At 41.0% G+C, this 18,316-nt stretch overlaps 1 protein-coding gene across 5 annotated transcripts in view; it reads right to left on the reverse strand.

Annotated features, from left to right (window-relative positions):
• LOC109412193 (uncharacterized) overlaps positions 1-18,316 on the reverse strand; it is a 265,092-nt gene that overhangs the window by 143,025 nt on the left and 103,751 nt on the right. The window contains exons 1-2 of one of the 5 annotated variants that reach the window (XM_062844765.1): positions 2,560-2,991; positions 2,292-2,476 (exon numbers count right to left, since the gene is read on the reverse strand). The exons of 3 other annotated variants lie outside the window; for them this stretch is intronic. The gene's annotated coding sequence lies outside the window, so the exon portion shown is untranslated. Of the gene's footprint in view, positions 1-2,291; positions 2,477-2,559; positions 2,992-18,316 lie in introns of those variants that run through there. One more of the 5 variants, XM_062844766.1, reaches the window with a different exon arrangement.

Genomic DNA, 18,316 nt, shown 5'->3' on the forward strand with positions numbered 1-18,316 from the left:
ATATGGCCAAAACTGCGGCAATGCTTCTATTTTGGCCAGTGCCACTTTTAATACAAAAATCAAGTATTAGTTTGATTTCTCAATTTTTCTTATAAAGTATAGATATAAACCTTTCATTTGACGCATTGGTTGTTTCCATAGGATTATTGGTTATTTTTATAAAAATGATTTCTCTTAGACTGGCCAAAACCCGTGCCCGCACCCTATGGCGAATTTGAGGTACTATAGCCATAACTGGTACACTGAGCCTACTGGAATTGCAGATATTCATCAAGTAATGTTTAAGGAATGCATATTTAAACTTAATTTTAGATCTCTTATCTTGCATACCTGGGTGTTTTCATAAATATGGTTCACAGGTCATTTTCTCACATATCAACCACATGTGTACTAGAGTGGGTCAACGTTGTATGGAGAAACTTTAAATTTGATCGTATCAACCCGGAACAAAGCTTTTTCAATCTATATTAGCGCCCAAAACAACTGTGCAAAATTTGGGAGCGATTGGTTGCGTCTCCGTATTCCGCATTGCGATTGAATTTTGTATGGAAGTTAGTATGGGAAAACGTACTTTTTTGCATTTTACTCATAAGTTGAATTCTTTTGTTCAATACCATGTAACTAATGACGTTAAAGTATTGCCTAGGATATGCCGAGAAACTTTGCCGAAGACCGCAAATTGATCCGACGCTTGTAAAAAAAGTTATTCGCCTGGTAACTTAGGCCAAAAATTGAGATTTTATTATTGATGTTATTCCTTTACATGTTAAATGTTAAGCACCACCGGGCAATCTGTACGTTATAACTTTTTTCACAAGTGTCGGATCACTTTGCGGTCTTCGGCAAAGTTTTTCGACATATCCTAGGCTATACTTTACCGTCATTGGTTGGATTGTTTTAGAAGAAAAAAATCAATTTGTGAGAAAAATGCAAAAAATCACGTTTTCCCATACTAAATTCCATACAAATTTCAATCGCAATGCGGAATACGGGGAAGCAACCAATCGCTCCCAAATTTTGCACAGTTACTTTGTACGCTAAAATGAATCGAAAAAGCTTTGTTCCAAAAAATCGACTTTGTTGACCCAGTCTAATGTGTACGTACATGTAAGGTTTCAGAATATGATCACACTGTTTCAAGTACCATAAAACTCAACTTCGCAGGCAAAGGACCGTCCTCTTCAGGGTCTGTTCACTTCAAGTACTCTCTATCAAAATACAAATTAAAGCCTACCCGAGCGCATCCCACGCTTACAGGCAAACACAGAGCCCAACCAAACCCGTCGAAAGCCTTCTCTCTCGCATCGCAGACCAGTTGATCTGCACACGACCAGCATCATTATGGCGTGCGTGGCCGTAATGCACCAATAACCGTAGGACTGACTGTAAGTAGGAGCCGGCAACGACGACGATGGCAAGATGCAGACTCCAAATCAAACCTCTCCTCCAGGGTTTCGTTCGATATCACATCAACGGATGCATTCAACGACGCCTTTGCATTCCGGCAACGAGCAACGAGCAACAACAACAACAACTTTTGCAGCAACACCAACACCACGCAATGAATCTTTTAGTTGAGGCTGCTGCTACACCACCGTCCACCGAATTGGATACTGGCACTGACTGGCGAGAAGAAAACGTGTTCCGTGTTTGTGGACCGCGACGTGGAAGGCTTCGTCCTCCGCGCTTATTGCCTCGGAGGATCGTCGTCGGTGGAGAAGCTGCAACAACAGCAGCCCACTCTCTTCTCAACCAGCAACCAGCAACAGCAGCTGAGCTGCATTCAGCACTAGTGCGCTGGTGGTGTTGCGTTTTGCCATAACACGCTTGATTTATGCTGCATTTCATTACTTTTATTTCGTTCCGAATTTGAAATACATGCGATGGTGATGGCTGCTTGCTAGACTTTGAACACTGTGTGGTGTGCATCCGTTTATTCAAATCAACACACTGATTCCCGGCATGTCTCCTATTGGTTGACGAATAAGTAACCATTTTGTATGCACCACTGCCCCAAACATTCGAGTTACGATTGCTCAACAACGCAGCTCTAGCAGCTAGCTGTCCAGCGCGAAGGAAGACTACGTGCACCCGATAACGAATTCGTCTCTTTCACTGCGCTGTTGCACACTGTACTCTTCAGGGTTCAACCGAACACAATGGTGTTATCACAAAAGAAACCCCCATAACAAAACCCACGATTTTATCTCTCTCACTCGCCCGGTCCGACCCGACTCGGTATCATTTTCGTTATCAATTATTATAGCACGTTTCTATGAACTCGGACTAACATTTTTCACCAGACACCCATAAGGCATCCAAACTGTCCAGATCTTCGTCGCACGCGTATTTCTTCGGAACAACTCGGACACCAACTTCTGTAGACTGGATCATGCACCAGAGAGCTGGTATTCTTCACACTCCCAATTTACTCTTCTTCGATTTCGTTGTTTTCCAGTCGCTGCCCCGGCTTCAACTTCAACAGAAATACATGCACATTCGTAAGCTCACTCGTGCCCGATTTTCACTGCACTTCCATAAACACACACTGTTGCTTACTTTCTTCCGCCAATTTGCACCAATTTCGCCTGAACTGAATGCAGCCCTAGCTAGGTATATCTGTGTCTGCGCGAACACCTTTATTTCACCCACTATACCGAACGACAACAACAATCTCTCCGCTCTCGTCAGCTAATCAGTGTCGCGCGAAACTGCACTATCTAAAACAAAACGGAACTTCAACTACGCCGACCGAGGAAGACGATGAACGGTTGATGCAGATTGCAGATGATAACGCGAAAACCGAACTCCGGATGAGGTCTCAACCAACAAGATCTCAACCTCAACGCGTTCGACACAACGATTCAGTGGTTGCGTTGTTTGGGGAGCAGCAGTCCAACCGACCGCGAGTGAACATGGCAAGCGACTAACTTCCGTCCGAGCGCGGACCCAACGAAGACCCACCACCAACCATTCATTGGACGGACTGAACCGCTGAACCCCTTCGTCTGAAATTCGCTCTCAATTCGTTCGTTTATTCACCGCCTGAGTCGACTCGACTGAGATTCGAGCAGATTTCACTCGCTCTCCGACCGCATGCACTTACTTCACACTTGTTTTGGATTTTGTTTGCATGGCTCTCTCCACGACGCGAGACTTGGGTACCAGCGAGCGATACCAGCCAGCCCGCCGGCTTTACGATGTTTGTGCGATAGATAGCATGTGGAATGAAGTGCACGGTGCAGTACAGTGGACTTCGAATGCAGACTGGGGTGACTTTATTTGGATTGGCGCAACATTAGGGTGAGCCAATACGAAAAAAATCAGATCCAAGTCTTGAATACTGTTTCAAAATTTGAAAATTTCAATAGAATTTTCAGATTTATACTCAATTTGTAATCTGAAGGCCCAGTAATCCAAAATGTTCTTGACTTCAGAAAATGAAGTGTACAGCTGTAACGGTAGGTACTCTTTTTCATCGAACAAAATAACGGTATGCATTCAATCACAATCAAAGCAGCATTTAGAATGAGATGATTCAAATCATCCAATTCAGGCTGGATTTCAGTTGATTCAGCAGTCAGCAAACGCGCTCTGTATGCGTCGATGAGTTTCTGTCGTGCTTCTCTGTTCCTCTCAATTTCATTCTCTGGTGGACTCTATGATGGCTATGATGGGTATCAAATGGTGAGCCCATTCCATTTTTTTTTTCATTCAGTCTAAGATCCAGAAATTCATGCGGAGTATAGTGAAGCGTCTGCAACTTTTTAATGGCTTAACAAATTTTCAATTCTCTTTCACTGTTCTGCTGCCCGATTTTTCATGTTTTTTGCCTTTCTCGTACTGAAAGGCTATATGTTCACTCAAAAAACGAATTTTCGATAGAATGCTCGGAGGATCAAGTCACATATACCAATCAACTCAGTTCGACGAATGGGATGATGTCTGTATGTGTGTGCGTATGTATGTATGTCTGTGCGCAAAAAAGTTCACTCACATTTAAGGCACTTCTCATTGGCCGATTTTTTTGGATTTCAACTCGAATCGAACCGGAATTTAACCGCATACTTTGTTTTTAAAAAAGGTTCGGATCGGTCAAGGCGTTCCGGAGTTATGGCCATTTCAGTGATCAATGACCCCGGTAGAACTGCCCGTATATAAAACTAAACCAAGTCCTATCATGCGACACATCAAACTGCCCCGATTTTTGTAACCTTTAGCATAGTTGACGAATGTTGTGCGGAAATCAACTCTGAAGACCAGAAATTCCCTAATGTCAGCCAAAAATAAAGATGGCGGTTCAAAATTCAAGATGGCGGCTGTTAAAAAAAAAAAGACTACACCGTCTTCAACCAGAGGTTGCACAGACTGAACATTCACTAACATTAGGCAACGGACAACACGGAACACCCAGTGGACCAGTGGAGGATTTTTCGTTTGACGAAAAGTTTCCTCCGGCTGGAGCAGGAATCGAACCCTCACTACGTGGCACTCACAATACGCCTAAACGACTGACGCCGCTAACCGCACGGCCACGAAGCCCACGATTCAAGATGGCGGCTATTTCATGCAGTCTTAGGCTTTATACCAGGCCCCTGGCATGAAAGAAATATATCGTAGCCAACATCTAACTGCCTTATACTCATATTCGTGCAAATTGAAACGAGCGTGTAATCAACAAACGCAGCTTTTGTTTGATGTTGTGAGCCACACACGAAATCACATTCACAATGCGTGTTTGTTGGGTTGCTTTATTCAACTAATCGCATGCTCCTCTTACCGTACATTAATATTAAAGCGAGTTTGAATTATTTTGTGATCATAACAGGTGGAAAAAATGATTCCAAAAACTGATCAACAAACCAAAATAAACGTTAAACAAAAAATTGTTGATGTTTTTGCATTTGACAGTGGGCGCTATTTATTAGCGCCCAGGACATCCTGTCTACCATGATTCCAATGCATTGATATAGGCCGTGTCAGGGGCCTGCTTTATACCATGCAATATGTGCATATTTGGTATGGGGAAGATGTCTGCGGTTTCAAATTCAAGATGGCAGATATTGAATGAAGTTTCAGGCTTTGAAACCATGCAATATGGATATATGTATTTAGTATGAAGAAGATATTTGTAGTCTAAAAAACGGTGACCCATCGAATATGACGGTCTAAAATCCAAGATACCGTCTCCAAATTCAAGATGACAGCTGTTTTATAAAGTTTTAGTCTCTTAAACTATGCAATATGGATATATTTGGTATGGAGAAGATGTCTGGAGTCCGAAAATGGCGATCATAATATTCAAGATGGTGGATCAAAATCAAAATGATATCGAGAAGATGTCTGAATTCCAACAATGTTGACAATAATTTCCAAGATGACGATCTTAAATCCAAAAAGGCGTCCCAAATAACAAGATAGCAGCTGTTTATTTGTTTGTTTGTTATATTTGGTATGAAGAACATCCGAAGGCTTTAAAACCACGCAATATGGATGATGATGAAGATGTCTGGAGTCCATGGTGACCATAATATCCAAAATGGCGGTCTAAAATCAAAGATTGCGGCTCGAAATCCAAAATGGCGGCTTGAAATTAAAAATGGCGGCTGTTTTGTTTTGTGCAGCGGCTGTAGGTCTTTATCAACAGATACCTGCAGTATATATTTTGTGCATGGTGGCCTCACAATTGGATCTCCAACGTGGAGCTCCATCGTCGATGTCATCAAAAGCCTGTAGCGACAGAAATTCGGGAGCGAAAGAGGAGGTGGGTCGGACAAACTCTACGCAGGGGTGGAAACGAAATTTGCAAGCAAGCGTTAGATTGGAACCCAGTAAGACATCGCAGCATAGGCAGACCTAGAGGCTCATGGCGACGCACCCTCAACAACGAAATCAAGCAAGTCGACAGAAATTTGACCTGGCCACAAGTCAAGGCGATGGCGGACAATCACCCAGGATGGAAATCTTTCAATTCGGCCCTCTGCACCACCGTGGGTGCCCAGGACTGAAAGTAAGTATAGAAAAATGTGCCTGCATGCACCGGCTAATAGTCCGGTTCAGGGAAACCGAAAAACTACCGGAAGAGTGGAAGGAAGGGGTCATTTGTACAATCTACCAGAAAGACGACAAGTTGCAGTGTGAGAACTTCCGAGCAATCACAATTCTGAATGCCGTCTATAAAGTGATATCCCAGATCATCTGTCTGTTGTCGTCTTTCACCCAAAGTTTGTGTAAATGAGTCGGCTTCGTTGACGACCGCTCGACAACGGATCAAATCTTCACTGTGCGCCAAATCCTCAAAAAATTCCGCGAATACCAGGTCCCAACGCACCACCTGTTCATAGATTTCAAGACGGCGTACGACTGTTTTGACCACAGAGAGCTATGGAAAATCATGAACGAGAACGGTTTCTCCGGAAACCTCAATAGATCGATAAAAACGACGATGGACGGTGCAACAAACTGCCTAAGGGTTTCGGGCGATTTGTCTAGTTCGTTTGAAACTGGCCGGGGACTAGGTCAGGGTGATGGACTCTCCTGGTGTTCAACAGTATAATTCGGGTCCTTGTTAACTGCTGACAACAACCAATGAGAGTATATTACAGGTGGGGAAGAAGAAGAGATGGCTATGTATAGTAAGCAAGGAAAAATGTAAACACAAATGGTGACGTCACTATTTGATACGCGTTCTTATGGGAGCTCGCTTTGTTTGTAATATGTAGTGACATGTTTTGCACCAGACACGGATCTCACGCACACGAAGTATCTTCTTCCCCACCTTTATCAAACTCTCATTGGGCAACAACGTTAACCGTGAAATACGAAGGCGCACCGTCAGTGGAAGTCGAGCCTAGCATGGGCTTCACAAGAAGAATCTGCGGTCGAAAAACATTCACCCTCGCATCAAATGACCCATGTACGAAACACTGATAAAAGCGGTGCTTCTCTACGGGCACGAGTCCTGAACTAGAGAAGGACATGTAAGCACTCAAAGCGTTCGAGCATGGCGTGCTTGGGACCATCTTTGGCGGTGTGCAGGAGTACGATGTGTAGCGGCGACGAATGAAACACGAGCTCGCTGTACTCTACGATGAACCCAGCATCCGGAAGGTCACAGAAGCTGATCTGATGATGTCTATTGAATATTCAGAAGATTTACTGGACACGATAGATTACGAATCGTAACTTTGTATAATGAAAGAAGTTACCAGACTTCAGGATCTAAACTCAAGAACAGTCTGAATGACCACAATTGACAATTGACAATTCAACGTTAATAAACATGTTTTTATCAAGTAAAAAAAAAAAATGACCTAGGATATCCCAACAGATCTTATACTCTCTATTCAACTTTCAGAAGACTACCTGGAAATGATAGATTACAAATCGTAGCTTTATATAACGAAAGAAATTACCGTTGCATCCGTAGACTTCAGGATCTGACCTAAAGAACAGTTCGGATGACTCAGGATATCCCAACCGATCTGATACTGTCTATTCAACTTTCAGAAGACTTACTGGACATGATAGATTACAAATAGTAGCTTTGTATAACGAAAGAAGTTATCATTACACCCGTAGACTCAAGGATCTAAACTCATGAATAGTTTGGATGACCTAGGATATCCAGGAAAAACATTCTCCATCATATTCTACCCTTTTTATGCTGTTGAGCACCAAAACAACAAAAATACGTGGAAAAAATATATAATAACGCATGGAAAAAATACGGCTTCAAAGGGTTAAAACATTTTCAATATTCTTCTGCTGTACGATTTTTTATGTTTTCAAATATCCAAATATCGAACCAACAATAATTTTGGGGTGTGCAAATGCCTTACCACTTAAAAATCCCAAATATTTAGAATATATATATTTTTTTAACTGCATTTACAGCATTTATTCGGGAACACAATTTGGAGATTAAATATATTGGCGACCGTTGAAGGATAAAGCCTGGACAACGCATATTACAGACCCTATCAAGGTCATTAGCCAGCAGCTCTCCTGCTTCCTCGTGGTACCGGCCGGAAACTCCAAGCAACCTTTTGGGGAAGATTGGGTAGGCAACCCCGGTGGAAACTTTGGACGTAGGCTGACAGGGAAGAGGTGTTTGCTTCTGCAGGCCTGAGCGCCTGTTTTCCAGAAGAAGTGACTCCCAGCAGCGTCTGATCCGCAGGTTAGGAGCTAGGCACAATTACCCGAGCAAAGGAGGATAACTAAGTGATATCACTTTGATAATAAACTATGTTATCGGTATTATCATTTTGTTATTTTTGTTATCATCATTTACAATTCATGATAATCAGATGATAACAAATTTAGTTATTAATAATTTTGGTCTATCGCGATAACATAAAAATACTAAATGATAACAAAATATGTTATCAGTTTCCAAACGCACATATCAAAGCTTTCCCAAAACTGAGGGTCTGGTGGACCTCGAATCTAAAAATAGATTCCGCTTTCCATCTTCAATGCGACTGCAGTACGAAAGCGTAGCCTTCAACCACTCTCCCTGAGTTCCGTTGGTATAGGGGTTACCGGCTGCGATCGATAATCACTCGATCAGGGTTCGAGACCCACAGGGCGCAATAGTTGAACACATGGGTTATAATTATAAGAAACTTTTTTCAACTGATAACTGTGTCGGTAAAGTAGTTTTTTTTTTACTATTTTGGTCGATAAAATAGCTCTGTATGATAACTAAATGATAACAAAACCTGTTGTCATTTAGCTGTATTTTTTCATTTTGATAACTAAATGTAACATTGAATAAAATATTGTATAACACAATTAGTTATCAACTTGAACTCAATGATAACTTAACTTCTTATCATTTTGGTATTGGTGGAGTAAATTTTAGTTACCATTTTTGATCTAATGATAACGACCCACCGGCGGAAAAGGATTGGCGATTGGAAACTCGGTACGTGGAATTGCTCTCAATTTCATGGGGAGCATCCGCATACTCGTCGAAGTATTGATGGACCGGGGATTGGGCAGAACCCATAGTGCAAACGTTTAAGGTAGTCATACAATCTACCAGAGCTGGACAGAAACATGTGACCGGTTGACGGCGGATCGATGAAAGATCAAAGGCCAATTCCTTAACGTTAGCATATTTAATCAACGTGCATAGCATACACTCAGAAAGTACTAATGGTGAGAAAGACTCATTTTTTCCACTGTCTCCAAGAACATGACCATTCGTAGTACCTTCCTCTAACGCATCCTCTCTTATAGTTACGCCTGGAGATCATCACCACAGCAGACAGCATCTGAAATGGACCACGTTCTGATCGATGGACGGCACTTCTCTGACAATATCGATCGACGTTGGGAGCTATCGTGGAGCTCACATTGACTGGACTACTGTCTGGTGATGGCTGAACTGCGCCCAAAACTTCCCGTAATCATTTAATTAACTATGTACGGTACCAACGTCCGCCTCGGTACGAGCAGGGGCGACTAACACAGCAGGATGTCACCTCAACATACGCACCGCATCTCGAGGCAGCGTTGCCGGACAAGACTGAGCTTCATGAGGCCCCTTTAGAGGACTTCTGGAGTACAGTTGAAGCAACTGTTAACGATGCAGCCGTCGGGTACACGAAGCAGAGTCGAAGGAACGATTGGTTCGACGAGGAGTACAGAGAGATTTCGTAGATGACACAGTATGAGACCCGGAAAAACATGGAACATTACAAATATAAACGGAAGCAGTTTTTCAGGAGAAAAAACGCCACCTGTAAGAAGCGGTGTACGGGGAAATACATAGAAATGCCGTGCTGTTCTCAAGAATCACGTCATGGAGGTAGAAGCTCAACACATCCCGTAACGGTTTCGTGCCGCGAGTTGAAATGTGTTTGGGGGTAAGGACGGGAGCCTCTTGACGAACCAATAGCATGTGATCAGCACTTCGACAAACACCTGAATAGACCGGAGAACTCAGAACTTGAATAAGTTGGTCAGCAAATTGGGACAAGCCTGTAAAGGGCATCATACAAATGTGTACCCTAGTTGTGTTTCATCGGCGCAGTTGGTCGTTGTATAATTAGAAGGGAAACCGCGAGCGTGTTAAGTGATTGGCATCTAAGCCGAACGAGAGATAGAATTATGAAAATAAGAGTGATCATGGTGTGGGCTCGGAGTCAGTTTGGCTCTCCATTCGGCAAAATCATTACCTGTTCTATGGCTTGGTTGGTTAAAGCGCCGGTTCTAGCGAATACAGAGTCGTGTTTCGAATCCCTCCAGAACACGATTTCTTTTAACAATATGTATCTCTTAACTAGCTGTCCCGGCAAACTTTGTCTTGCCAAGCTGTGGTTGTTTGACAACTGTTGAGGTCATTGCAGCAACGCACTCTAGATTGATTTAATTTTGATCACGCTGAATTTGTTCCCGACTAAAAAAAAATCAGTACTTTATCATTTTTTTTTTACTTTTCTAGTGGATTTTCGTAACTTTTTGTACATATAAACACAGCCACCACGAATACGAATCGAACCATGCAAGACTCATGCTGATCGGTCCACCCGTTCTTGAGTTTTGTTGCCTCAAAGGAACTTCAAACTCATTTTAATATATATAGATTTGACAATTCATCAACATTCTGTGTCTTCTACTTTTCAAGTTTTTCCCAGCCCTGTGGACTATTGTTTAGTTTAGATAGAGTTATACCTGAAAGCTGTCTGGGAAATACTTTTCAAAACCAGTATGTCTTGAAAAGATGTAAAACTTGAAGCATTTGCAGGTAAAGTGCATTCAATTGGAAAATTGAGAGATAAAATTGTGAAAAAAATACCACTTATTTTGGTGGGATTGGAAACCACGACTCCGTATCGCCAGTCCGGCGCATTAACCAACTAAGCCACAGAACTAGTTACGATTCTGCCCAAAAATAAAACAAATCAAGTCAATAGTCCAGGAAGTTCCAGGATCCTGGCAATTAGTTCCGTGAGAAGCTGTGCTCCAGTGCTTGTGTGCTTCAAACAAAACGCTCATTCACATCAGTGACTGGGTCTATAAGGTTTGTAAACCAGATTAAATACGTACTAAAACTAAAAACTACCAGATAGTCACTGGTTGATTTTTCTGCCTTTGTTGAGAACATTTTTGGAGTCATTGGAATGTTCAACGATGTCATAACTGAAGCTTTTTTTTATCTGTATTAACGAGATTTTTACCCCTAGGCTAGTTCATCTCGGGACGCACGCTTTACTTCCCTTCCGAAGGAAGAACCCACATTTTTTTTGTGAGTTTGTCGGGTGTGGGATTCGATCCCAGGTCCTCGGCGTGATAGTCAAGTGTTCTAACCATCCAACCAGGTCCGCTCCACAAATAAAGCTTTTTTAGTTTTGTTAACCTGGTAGGATATATTTCCCTTCTAATTATTGACAAAAGATTGACGATTACGTCTGTAGATCTAAAAGCCTTTAATCCTGAGAATTTTCTGAGCGCTTTGAGCGTCCAAATGTGGCCAGTACACTAACTACCTAATTAAGTGATATGGATTTGCTGGAACCTGTTCCGAAACTAAAGACAAACAACAGGGCTTCGGTTGACAAAAAATAAGAAACAATAATAATAAAAAAAAAAAATATAAAAAGGAAACAAAACGGGATTCTTCCAGAAATTCTTTCCAGGTTTGTTTGAGGAGTGTCTTCTGAGATTATTTCAGGAATTCCTGGATTTTTCCTAGAAATTAACTCTAAGATCCCTCTAGGATAGGCTATCCAAAAAAAAAAATCGATGCTCGAAAAGTCAAGGCCCTCAACTTTTAAATGACATATACGCATATTTCGATTTTCTAAAAAATCGTATAGAGGTTTCGCCAGAGCAATTTTTGAAAAATGACACTTTTTCATTAAAATTCTCAAAAAAAAAAACTATTTTTTAACTTATCTGAAATATATTAAACTTCTTTTTAAACAAATGGCACATATGAATAGTACTATTAGATAAAACTTTCATTATTGAAAATAAATAATAGTACATGTATTTTTTTAAGTAAATTTTGATAAAAAAAATGCTCAAAAAATAGACCTTTAGCCAGCCCTGGCGGAACCTCTAAACAATTTTTAAGATAATCTAAATGTTCTACAAAAATGCTTCAAATATGTATATCTTTCATTTAAGGGTTGAGCACCATGACTTTTCGAACAGTGATTTTTTTTTGGGACAGCCTACTCTAGGACTTCTTCTTCTAAGATTACCCCAGCAATTTTTCCTGAGACTCTTCCACGAATTCTTTCCATGGTGTCTCTATAGTTTTTTTTTTTCTAGGATCCCTCCAGGATTCCTTTCTGTGATTCCCCTGAGATTCTTTTAGGGGTTTCTTCTGAAGTTCCCACTGAGCTGCTTCCAAGAGTTTCTTCTGCGATTCCTAACAGGTTTCATCTCAGGAACTCGTTCCAGGATTCCTTCTGGGACTTCAAGAGGTTTCTTCCGAGATTTCTCATGGAGTTCCGGAAATCCTCAATGAATTCCTTCCGAGATTCTCCTGATAGCTTCTGAGAAAAACCAGAATGAACTTGCTGGAGTATTCCCTCATGGAAATCCTGTAGGAACTTCATGACCAATTCTGTAAACAACAACTGCAGGAGGAATTTCTCAAAATACTCCCTTATAAACTCCTGAAGGATTCCCAGTAGAAACATTTGAAAGAATTTCAGAATGATCTTCCAGAAGAATTCTAGAAGGTTCTGCAAGAATTCCAAACGGAACTCTTGGAGGTAATTAAAAAAGAGTTCCTAGATGACTATTGGGAAGAGTTCCTGAAGTAATCCTGGAAGTTATTTTTTGAAAGAATTCCAGAAGAACTTCCCGGAATAAGTTCCAAGAGAAATTCCAGAATGAATGACAAAAGAAATCCCGGAATATGTTTCCGGAGAAATCCACGAAGAAGTACCAGAAGCAATTTCTGACAGAAGCCCAGAAAAAAAAAATCCCCGGGGGAAACTCCGATGCAGCTCGCGAAGAAATCCCGGAAGAAGTTCCCGAAAGAATCCTGGAAGTAGTTTTTGGAGGAATCCCGGAAGAGGCTTATGGAGGAATCCCGAAAAAAATTCTTGAAGCCATCCCAAAAGTAGTTCCTGAAAAATCCCAGAGGGTGCTCCAGGAAAATTTCAGAAGAAGTGTCTGGAGGAATGCTGAAAAAAGACCTTGTAAGATTCCTGAAAGGATTTCATGAATAATTCCTGAAGAAATCTCAGAAGGAACTCCGGGAAAAATCTCGCATAGATTTCCTGGAAGGGATCCTTGACAGAATTTTGGAAGAAAGTTTCTGAATGAATCTCGGAATGAATTCTTGAAACTTCTGGAGGAATCCCGAAAAAAATCGCGGGTAAAATTTCTGGAATTCCTAGGAATATGTTCTGGAAGTAAAAAAAAAAAGCTTCTGAAAACATTCCAAAAGAAACTTTTAGAAGAATCTAGGATGGAGTTCTTGGAGGATAAGGGCATCTAGGAATCCCTTAAGTAATCTCAGAAGGTATTCTTTAAGAAATCCAAGAAAACATCTCTAGAAGAATCTCGGGAGTATTTCTTGGAGGAATCCTGGCAAGAGCTTCTGAAGGACTCACAGACGGAATCTCTTTAGGAATCTCACAAGAAACTCCTGGAAGAACCCCAGAGAATCATCAAGAACTCCCTGGAAATCCCACATAAAACTCCTGTAGGAGTCCTGGAACAAATTTGTGGAGAAACCGCGAAGGATTTATTGAAGGAATCCCAAGAAAGGATCTCCTGGAGGGGTGCCAGAAACGTCCAGAAAAATACTATAAAAGCTTATTTGTTGAATTTTTGGAAAAACGAAAAAATATATGTGTAAATGAGTCATCCTAGAGATCGCAGATTCTCCAAACGACTTCTTCATAGACCGTTTTTCCCTTTGAACATGCAATTTCATTCTAGTTTATTTTTGCTCATATCACCATATGAACTCAAGAATCGCGCGCCAAGGAAGTGCATTTGCGTACTTCTCACTCTCCAACTTTGCACTGAATCAAAGCTATGGTCCTCCTCATTCGTCGTGGGGCTCTTTCTCATAACAGAAATCGCAGTTCGCGAGCGAACTCGATGACTCCGCTCACACATGTCGAAGCGCAGTAAACAAAACTGCTCGAATCCAGTTGGGGACCGGTCGGTGGTGGTTGGTTGAGTCATCGCCCGCACCAGACGAATCACGGACGGACTACGTTTCTCTCCGTCTACATAGAGAGGAGCGCGCGCAAAAAAAAAAACAGCTCACAGCGATAGAGGTTCGACCGTCCACACAAGAACAACAACAGCAACCAGTACCAAGTCGATGAACTTCTTGGGGTTTCGCGTTCGTCTGTACGTACGTCCGTCTGCGCGTCCACTGCACACTAGTTCTTCGTCCGCCCGTGTCTGCTTGGTATCGTTCGTTCCCGTTGTCAACCAGAGCAGGGAACTAACTTCTATAAGCAAGCAATATAACACACATCATTCGGTTCTTCGTTCTTCGGTTCGAATGGGGGGAAACGACACTTCATTAGATAGGACAGCCCGTCTCGCCGCCCAGCCCGGCCGAAGTGGGGAACGTGCAGCACGATAACTTCGCGATGTGGCACAGTCATCGGGAGAGTTTTATGGGGTGATATACTTTCCTTGTACCTTGGAATAAGGTACCCACCGATGCAAGGTCAACGATCGAGTGGGGGTTCTTCGGGATGAACCTAGGTCTTCAACAATACGTAACAATAACAATTCAGTACATAACAAGAACACTACTATACATTTCATTGTCAACAATGAAGGCTATGGTTATTGTATGGTACAATAGCACTTCATTCTAATTATATTGTAAGCAAACTTCAAACAATATGATTTGTGCTAGAGTTTGTTGGGAAAAAAAATTAACAATATTGCATTGCTTAAAGTTCATTTATGATACAATATATGGTACATAACTATACGATATACTGTTGTTGTATTGTTTTTGTATGGTAACTACAACAAACCGTACTGTATAGTGACAAAACATTGTATTGCATTTGTATTCCACTCTTTTATTAGAAAATTCCCGATCTTTAAGAGAAAAATTAACTCAGAACAACTCAAACGGAAGTTGATGTTGAAGTATGAGTCCCTTCTTCTAAGAGAACTCCAATCTCTCCGAAGATGAATCCGGCAGCACCGGTCTTTGTTTGGTGGCTCAGTTTAGGGGAGGCAACAACGACTACGGTACGGTGGCGGCGGGTACGCCGTCAGCTCAGTCGTGTTGCTTTTGCCCGGTGTGCACCCTTTTGAGCCAAGCTGCTGCAGGCAGACAGACATAAGTAGAGTTGCACTTTTTCAAGGTTCTTTCCCTTGACTTTCTTTCTTCTCTTTATATAGCGTGTCGCCGCCGTCGTCGTCGATCGGTTTGGTGTAGGACTGTTGTGTTGTTGTGGTTGGTTTGCTTTGGTTTTTGGATTGGCTTGGATGACTGACTATTAGCCTGGTACACGGTTTATATGGGAAAATACAAAAAATGAAAAAACTATAACTCCTGTATACTTTTTGAGTTCCTCTTTGGTCCCATATCAACTGGGCAAAATTTCAGATCGATCGGAAAAACTATATTTTAGCGCCCGCCATTCTTAGTTTTTCATACGATTTACTATGGGGAAATTTTACTTCTGCAAAGAAAAATCGCTACGAGTCACCCCTAGATCCCAAAAAATAAGTTGATGAATGATTTCTGTAGAAAACTTCACGAGGAACCAGACCTCCCAAGACCGCAAACCGATGCGACGTTCGTGGAAAAAGTTATTAAGCCTCACCCGATCGATTAAATTACGTGATTTTATTATTTATTGTTATTCCTTGCATGTTAAACAGCATTGGCATGCCATTCGGCTTTCAGTTAATAACTTTTTCCACATGCCTTAGATCGCTTTGCGGTCTTCGGAGGGTTGGTTCCTCGTGAAATTTCCAACAGAAATCATTCATTGATTTATTTTTAGGGGTAAAGGGGCAACCTGTGGCGATTTTTCTTTGAAAAAGTGATTTTCCCCATAGTAAATCGTATGAAAACTTAAAATGGCTGGCGCTAAAATATAGTTCCTCCGATCGAGCTGAAATTTTGCACAGTTGATATGGGGCCAAAAAGGAACTCAAAAAGTGTGCAGGAGTAAAATGTCTTTTGGTGTCCCACTCTACTGACTATGTGTCGGTGGCGGCAGCGAAATCGAGCAGACTGAGCTGCAATCGAAACGATTGGCTGGCTGACTAAGGAACGGGTACCACAGTACCTACCTACAGTGCATCATCATCTCCAGTCGTCGTCGGTCGGTTCGATTCGTTCAAGGGTAGCCTTACCTTGAACGAACCAGGGAAAAATAAATGTAGAAATGTATTATTGGGGCACGCTACAACACATCAGAACAGGGATGCCATATGTTTTTGTATTATTAATTTATCTGCAGAGAGTTTGCAGGAATTTTTTGGTCCATGTAACAATCAGCTTCATTTTGGTTATAGAATAAGACAATTCTCAGTCAATAACTGAAGACGTGCTCGTAGAACATTAAGCTGGGAATCTGGGTTTGACCTGATTATGACGTTAGGCCAGAAAGGTATAAAAGGATAATGCAAGCGCAATGAAGATGGCATACATTGGTGAGCTCATTCCATGCTGTTTTATCATGATAAATATATTAACATGAAACAAGCTCACCTGTATATTTGTTCTATAAAAACTTTTTAACCATACTACAATGAAATAAAACTTCAAATTCAACAGGTAGTAGGGGAAATGTACGCTACCTGTCATATGTATAGACTCACAAAAAGTATTGCAACATATTGCATCACATTGACTCACCTCGATATCTTCAAAACCTGAGGACTTACAAAGATGCTGTCTTCAGCAAAATTATTCAGACGCTCAAAAGCAAAAACTTTTCTGACGGCGGCATTTTTGTAGGTGTTCCGGTTTCAAGTGTCCGAGAAATTGGATTTGCATTAAGATTACAAAAAAAAACGAATCAGGTTACACTTCGACCTATGATATCATTCCTAGGTTTTGGAATTTTATCAATAATGAAAGATTTAAGCTTTTCTTGTGGTTTATACCATAAATAATATTTTATACGATATAATCAACGATAAAATCAGCCACACGAGTTGCTGATTTCCAGTCAAAATTTTACTGTTGTAATCATCAGAGCAACTTTGCGTGAAATGGTGATGTATGTTTTGGAGGAAATCCAAGTGAATTCTTTGAAGAAATCCCTTACAAATTCACTGGAATAAGGGAATGCCTTGACAAAAAGCCCTCTAAGAGAATGCTTAAAGATATATGGAATCCCCACTCGATTATCCGAGAAAGTTACTACAACTGTTAGCGGAAGCCATGAAGAAACACTTTATGGACAAGCTGGAAGATTTTTAGAGAATTGATTGATTGATTTGTCTTTATTATAGATACTTTCAGCCTATTTTTAGAGAAATTACTGTCGGAATCTTTACAGGGGCTGATTTCTATTGGATTTATTTGAAATTTATATTTAAAAAATCACCTAAATACTGGAGCAATGTTAGAATCCCTACTCACGGTGCCCCCACAGACCATTATTATAAAATAAAAATGTCCATAAAAACTTAGTTCAGGGATCAAATCCTGGTGCCATTCTGCACCTCTGGGCAAATTTTTAAAATAATCCCTAGGAGGAATCTCGAGAAATCTCGATTTGATGTTTTATACTAAGAAATTTCAAGGAAATCCATGTTCAGCTTGAACAATATTGATAAAATACCTACAAAAAATGTTCCCAAAGTGTTCAAAGTTGTTTCAAACCAGTATATATTCATTAACATTACTTCAATTATACATATTTACTTCTCACCTTACTCAATTAACTGACTAGACTGACATAAGTATGTTTTTGTAAGCCATGCATCGGTTTTAACGTAAGTATTAAAAAAGCGATTTTCCCCCATTGTTTTATGAACATACTAGCTGTCCCGGCAAACTTTGTCTTGCCATGTTGTAGTGGTTTGACAGCTGTTGAGGACATCGCAGCAACGCACTCTAGATTGATTTCATTTCAATCACATAAAATTTCTTCCCAGCTCATGCAAATTCAGTATTTTTACATTCTTTGTACTTCTTGAATGATTTTCGTAACGTTTTATGCATATAAACACAGCCACCATGAATACGAATCAACCCATGCAAGCGTCATCCTGATCGGTTCAGCCGTTCGTGAGTTTTGTTGCCTCAAAGGGACTTCAAACTCATTTTTATATATATAGATTTTACAGCTATGTTTTATACATTAAAATTTCCTCAATTCTACAAGAT

Source organism: Aedes albopictus, chromosome 1 (assembly GCF_035046485.1).
Source record: "Aedes albopictus strain Foshan chromosome 1, AalbF5, whole genome shotgun sequence".
Taxonomy (NCBI): Eukaryota; Metazoa; Arthropoda; class Insecta; order Diptera; family Culicidae; genus Aedes; species Aedes albopictus.